The sequence below is a fragment of the Octopus bimaculoides genome, chromosome 2, assembly GCF_001194135.2.
Source record: "Octopus bimaculoides isolate UCB-OBI-ISO-001 chromosome 2, ASM119413v2, whole genome shotgun sequence".
Lineage (NCBI taxonomy): Eukaryota > Metazoa > Mollusca > Cephalopoda > Octopoda > Octopodidae > Octopus > Octopus bimaculoides.
The window spans coordinates 177687172-177694552 of record NC_068982.1 but is presented as its reverse complement, the minus strand read 5'-3'; the positions used below and the strand labels follow the sequence as shown (position 1 = coordinate 177694552).

The 7381-nt window shown below is 38.4% G+C and overlaps 1 long non-coding RNA gene across 1 annotated transcript in view; it reads left to right on the top strand.

The window, feature by feature from the left end:
• LOC128247125 (uncharacterized) overlaps positions 1-5651 on the top strand; it is a 28361-nt gene extending 22710 nt beyond the window's left edge. Inside the window, exon 2 of the long non-coding RNA XR_008263550.1 lies at positions 4698-5651. This is a non-coding gene — a long non-coding RNA (uncharacterized LOC128247125). The remainder of the gene's footprint in view (positions 1-4697) is intronic.
• The last annotated feature ends 1730 nt before the right edge of the window (positions 5652-7381 follow it).

Below are 7381 nucleotides of genomic sequence, written 5' to 3'. Positions count from 1 at the left end.
TATATTCTTTTATTCTTTTACTCGTTTCAGCTATGCGGCTGCGGTCATGCTGGAGCACCACCATCTATATATTATAATCGTGTATTAGCATTGTACTTGATATCGCTATAGGGCAAGTTGCAATAGTTGAAAGATTTTATTAGGAAACACTTCACGAAACTACTTGCAAACTATTAATGGAATTGGACATGTTTTTGTTCTTAAATTTTGTTTTGCGTGTACATGAGGAACAACAGAGACAAAAAGAAAATCTTAAATATAGAAAAAAGTAAAGAAATCCTAAATGAAATGTTTGAATATAAACAACACAATAAAAAAGAAAACAAAAAAGCAACTACAACAAACAAATAAATCCTCTTTGTCAACGATCAAAACTTAAAAGCGCGAACTAATTTTTGTCGTGATAACGCTTGAGAAAATGCATCGTGTGAAAGAAAGGCGTGATATTATTTGCTTATCTAATAGTGAAAAGAAACGGAGATGTCACGTGTATTAGGAGATTGCAGTTGCTTAGTTTTGGTTCTTTAGGTTGTTGATATTGTCGTTCATGTTGTTTGTACTTCCATTATAAATAATGTTATAGAAGCGGCTGGCGTGGATGAATTATTGAATGCTTTTTTTTTCTTTACATGAGTTAATGAAGAAAAGTTTTAGGGCATCTATAACGAGTTAGAGGAACAAAACTGTCCTCAGACAGTTGACGTGGTCCGACTGCTTGCAACAGAGTGTACTCTGCTAAAACACCCGCTGACTAAAAGGATGGTATTACACGAGGTCAGCACAGAGATCTGTGTATATGTTGCTTGTGAGCTGGCAGAATCGTTAGCACGCCGGGCGAAATGCTTAGTGGTATTTCGTCTGCCGCTACGTTCTGGGTTCAAATTCCGCCGAGGTCGACTTTGCCTTTCATCCTTTCTGGGTCGATTAAATAAGTACCAGTTACGCACTGAGGTCGATATAATCGACTTAATCCGTTTTGTCTGTCCTTGTTTGTCCCCTCTGTGTGTAGCCCCTTGTGGGCAATAAAGAAATAAGAATCGTTATCGCGCTGGAAGAAATGCTTAACGGTATTTCTCCCGTCGCTTCGTTCTGAGTTCAAATTCCGCCGAGGTCGACTTTCTCTTTCAACCTTTCGAGCTCGATAAATTAAGTACCAGTGGAGTACTGGGTTGATGCAATCAACTTAACCCTTCCCTCAAAATTTCAGGCCTTATGCATTTAGTAGAAAAGATTATTTAACCTCAGTTCAACGCTGTGAACCACTTGTATGTTTAGTAGGTGGTGGAGGTGGTGCATAGAGCAATATTAACCGGTAGAAAGCACGTGCTTAGGGCATCAAGGTAAGAGGTGCACCGCAGAAATGCCAAATAGTTTACGGCACAAAAGAAATCACTTTAAACCTGATAAAATGATATTCGTAGTGGTTTATATGATCGGATATGTAATTTCGAAGTGTTCATGTTGTCATAGTTAGGATCTGATCAATGACTTTGCAATTAGAAAATGTAGGAGAAAATTTTTCAGATACACATCAAGTGGAAGTATGCAAAAATAAACGTTATTTTCTATCTTACTGTTAGTGTTGTTTCACTTTGAAAAATAAAAAATATTAATTTATGGTTTATTATTGCTTGTATTTTGAATTACATATATATGGGCGAAGTTATACCGTTTACTGGATTTATTTTATGATTATTTGAAAGAAAAATTAAACAAAACACAACGAAGACTAATTCTTTTTTTTCTAGCCATTCTTTTTATAGCTATTCTTTTCTTTGAGAACCGTGCTCGCAGCATTTCATTAATACATATGTACTACATTTCTTAGCCAGTATGAATCATTCTTCGTTATCAGCATTCAGTGGTGATGTAAGAGTTTGGTTCGCGCAAATAGAGTCATACTTTGCTGCGAACAATATTAACACGGAGCAGCAACAGTTAAACATTTTATTGAGCGCTATTTCTGCTTCATTGACTATTTATTTGAAGGGTCTCATAGGGACCCACCTAAGGATGCGTCTTACTCCTCTATAAAGAGCGAAGTTCTCCGCAGGACGTCTCTCTCTCAGCGGAGAAATGCTTTCGTACGTTAGTCAATGTGGAACACTTTGGTGACCAGACACCAACCTAACTCCTTCGCAGGATGCGGGAACTTACTAAGGATCATCTGGGGACAACGCCATGATTAAACAACCATTCTTCTCCCATTTGCCATCAAACGTGCAGGCCATCCTCGCCCCAATGATGGAAGTCAGTTCCGTAGATGAGTTGGCTTCTTCGGCCGATAAAATATTAGAATATACTCGCAACAGAGTTGCTGGCGACACAAATGCTCCTGTTTCTCCTTCTCCAGTAGCAGCTGCCTCGTTGGATCCCGGATTGGTGCAAGCGGCGACTCTATAGGCCATTCTAGAGTTAACTAGACAGGTTGAAACTATTACATGTTGCGCAGAATTCCTCCCAGAGACTCATCGGTGAATTATATTTGAAGCTTTGCACAGTCTTTCACACCCTGAACCTTAGCCTCAGTAAAGCTCATAACAGCTAGATACTTCTGGCCAAATACGAGCCGCGACATTACTGAATGGACCCGAACTTGCCTCCAATGCCAGAAGTCGAAGGTGTATAAGCACATCCGTGCACCACTTGGCACCTGATGCATGCTTCCGCCACATTCATATTGATCTCGTGGGACTCTGGCCTGTCAGAGCTGCACTGACCGGTTCACTCACTGACTCGAAACCATTCCTTTAATTAATATCTCTGCTGAATCTGTAGCGCGATCCTTGGTATCAGGATGGATATCGTGTTACGGTGTCCCTACCATTATTACGACAGATGGTGGTAGACAATTCGAATCTCACCATTTTTCGGAATTCACAAAAATCATCGGTGCGTACTACCAGTTATCATCCTGCATCAAATGGAATGGTGGAGCGCTTCCATCGCCAGTTGAACGCAGCATTTCGTACCTACCCAGATACTCAACGCTGAAGCGAATACCTCCCTAGAGTACTCCTCAGTATTCGAACTGCGTTCAAGGAACTGTTGTATGGTGCTCCGTTGTCTATGTCGGGGCAGATGCTCGCCCCAGTCGACCTGTCTATTCAGGATCCGGCGCTTTACGTGAACCACCTCCGTTCATATTTTCAGGACCTGCCACCAATGAGTACATGACATCAAACTGTAAAACCTGCGGTCCCAAGGGACATTGCCTTGTGGACCGACGTTTTTTGTCAGAAGTCCTCTCACCCCACCTTACACTGGACCTTATCGTGTGCTGGCACGCACCGACAAACATTTCACAATTGAGCATAATGGTTCTAGAGATACTGTCTCTGTTGATAGATAAAAGAGGGCCAACACGGATGCTGATATCCCGGAGCCATATATACCCTATACACATACCGCACCACACACATATACACCCCTACACATACTGCTCCACAAACAGATACCCCACATTCACCAAGATACGTTACAACAACTGGCAGCGGTCCATTGGTCCGAAAGACTTTGTGAAGATGTCTGTAAATGAACTGGGCATGAGTGCCTTTAATCGTCTTTTTGCATGCTTGTTTTTGCTTAATATATTCATTCTTCTTTTCTTGCACTTGTTTGTATCGACTTACAATCTGACGTGGGGTGGATATGTGGGGGATCATGTAGAGAGGTCACGTTTCAAGGTTTCCCTCTGAATCCTACATACATACGCTCACTTTGCTCAGCAATTGTCAACAATCCAAATAAAATTTCTATGCTCCATTAACAAACACGCCTTCTAACATTTATTTCTACATGCACTTCATTCCACGTTATATTGTGACATTGTTACATTCGAACACGTTACATCCAACAGCGTTACAATCTCTTTAACATTATCGATGGAGTAAAAAATGCAACATGCATGGGAAACTGCTGGTTCATCATAAGAAATTTTCCAAGCCTGTGCAGATTCATAGTCTCCCGTGACGGATGTCTGGAAAGTGTATCAAGGACTACATTATCCAGTAATGTTTTCCTTTCTTATAAATAATGTTTTTCTTTCTTATAAATTATGTTTTCCTTTCTTTAAGAATGTAGCATGTAATACTTGCTTGCTATTTCCTGTAGACTGAACGACTATATAAAAGCTCTTTCTCTGGTGCTGTTCATGTAATTGTCATAAATTACTTTTTTAGTTGACATAGTTTCAATATTGGATGGGGGAGTGCAACGTCAGAAAAAATCTTTTGTAGAGTAGCGTTACGTGATGTAGGGACGTTCGTTAATGAAGCGTTTTAAAGAGTGCTGCTGTTGTTGATGATATTGTTTTGTCATAGATCAACACTGATCGAATTGATCTACGACTAAAGACGTTCTATACCTGACCATATCATCATCTGTTCAGAGTTAGTGAATCTAGGATTACATTTTCCAGTGCTCCCCTTTTTGGGGACTGAAGGGCACGAGTTAAGAAAATGCATATAATTTCTAGCAAGTGGAGCAGCTAGGTAGGGGTCCACTTGCCTACGAAAAATCCATTTTGGTTTTTCGTCGCTAAACAATATATTATATCGTCAGTATTTGTGTAAAACAACTATAGTTTGGTATACAACAACAAAGCTCTTTTCCTTTTATTCACTTTTTCTGTATTTCATGCCCCACCACCTAAGCAATTGTAAATATGTACTTTTTTCTTTTTTTTTTTACTGCAGCCAACGAAGAACCTTGCATGTGATCGCCCAACCTTTTAGAAACAGTAGTCGCATATCCTTTAAATCACACTCGACCAATTTAAAAAGAGGAAGGATGCATTAGAAAATATATTCTTAAAGATACAAGATGAGACGGTCACAAATAGGATGCTTTTGGTCATGTGTCTGCCTTATCAATATTGACTTGTAGCACAACAAAATCAAGAAGAGTGAAAAGTAGAAGCAGTAGGAGTAAAAGGCTTAACATGTGATTTTACTGTTTTATACATTATAAGAAACAGTTTGAAATACAAAAATAGAAACACGCCTGCTGGTGGGATTCTTGTCACTTATCCATCTTTCATCGATTGCCGGGCGAAGTGGTTATCAAATACCCTACAAAAGGTTTCAATGGTTTAATGTTTTCGAAGTAGAACCATAGTTTAAATGGAATGTGAATTACTCTACCAAACTTAACCAAGGCACAGACATCATGGCCAAGTTCTTCCCTGAAGTATAATATCAATTCGAATAAACACCATTCAGTCATCAATTCGAATTGAGGAACTATTTGGGCAACCACAGTTGCATTACAATACAGAATGCCTGTCATTCCATTAATTGGTGTCTTATAATATCTAATATCATTTGTATTAAATCTAAGCAGGTTAATTAATCATTCGATAAGATTACTTGGCTAACTCACCGGAAAATTTAAAAAAAATTCCGATATAATTATTAAATCCTTCTTAACCAACAGGCATACTGTTCAGCAAATAAAACAAAAACAAGAATAAAAAACGCAACAAAAAACAAAACAAGAACCAAACAAACCGGATCCATCCGTTAAAGAAACTCAACTTCCGATGAGATACCACCAGATTCTACAGCCCCCGCTATATACATTTCCCTTCTTTCACCAACTTATATGTTTAATGGCTCGAAAAGAATAAAGAAAAATCTTTAAGCCTTTAACATTCAAATTATTCTATCGAATGTTGTGCTTTTACATTGTTTTGAATTAATCACGCAGCTTCAAGATTTTGATGATGTTTTTATTTTTAGAATGACATTGCAGGGTAGCTGTGAGAGGCTGGATATGGCTGGTTAGAATACTGAAGAGTTACACCTTGAAACCTTAAATTATTCTTTGTGTCAATGAATAGCAGATCGCATTTCTCATTAAAAAAAAAAAAAGAGTTTTACATGAAATGCAGTCCATACCTCGTCCTTCTTCAGAACCGCAAAGCTCTGTAAGTTCCTATGCATGCTTTTATTTTATTTTGATATTATGTCTTTTATTTTTCAAGCTGAATGCCAATTTTTACAAACCTGGGACTGACTGCAAGGTCTACGGATGCTAACGACGACGACGACCACCACCACCACCACTACCACCACCAGAAGTAGAAGCACCACCACTACAATATAAGCAGTTAAACAAGTGTCACTATATACAATGTAGGAAGGGGAAAAAATCTAATTAATTAATATGTGGTCAGGAGAAAAACGTATTAGTTCAGTGACTAATGTTATTTTAACAACTATGCTTATCTATATAAACATTTGTCACACTCTCAATGAAGGTTACAGTAACCGGATTAACCCGTAGAAAAGTATGAAGCCATCGCTTTGGTGTTCTAATTCTCCCCTCACGTTACACACATAAATACACACCCACAAAGGAACATCTATCTCTGACCCATAATTCCTCACAACTTTTCCACCTCTCTTTCTCTCTCCCCACCAATATATGTGTGTATGCGCATGTGCACACACACACACAATTAACAGTGTTTGGTGCTATAAAGCGAAGAGAGGAGAAATTAGTAAGAGAGAAGAGAATAACTGCGCATCGGAAATCACTATACATAAAATCAAAATGGTATTAGTTTGACATGCAAAGCAGTTAATAATGAGTTTTTGGCCATCCAGGGAAATAAATAAGCACCTCACATACAACAAATAAGTAAACAAACAAACAAATGAATAAAGTAGAAATATATGTCTAAAAATGGTCTCAACATCGACAACAAAAAAATCAAACATTTTCTCTCAACAACAAAATGAGTCCCAAATCCTTCTCTCAGAAATACTTTCGTATGTTTTAAGAGAAAAAAGCAAAAACTAAATCGTTTAATCTGAACCAATCCCACACCCTAAAAAGCTACAATAAACACAGCAATATAAAAGGAAGACGAAGCAGAAAGAACAGGTTTTTGTAAATTCCTACAAATTAGATAGATTTGATGCCAGATGGCAACCAATATGAAGGTGATGTAGAATAATATTTATATGTATGTATGTATGTATGTATGAATGTGTGCGTATATATATATATGTATATATGTGTGTGCGTGTGTGTGTGATACATATGTACTTATGCGTGTGCGTGCGTGTTTATATGTGTATGTTTATGTGTGTAATATATGTTTGGATACATACATGTGTATATATATATATATATATGTGTGTGTGTGTGTGTGTGTGTGTTGTTTCTTTACTACCCACAAGGGGCTACACGCAGAGGGGACAAACAAGGACAGACAAACGGATTAAGTCGATTATATCTACCCCAGTGCGTAACTGGTACTTATTTAATCGACCCCGAAAGGATGAAAGGCAAAGTCGACCTCGGCGGAATTTGAACTCAGAACGTAGTGGCAGACGAAATACCGCTAAGCATTTCGCCCGGCGTGCTAACG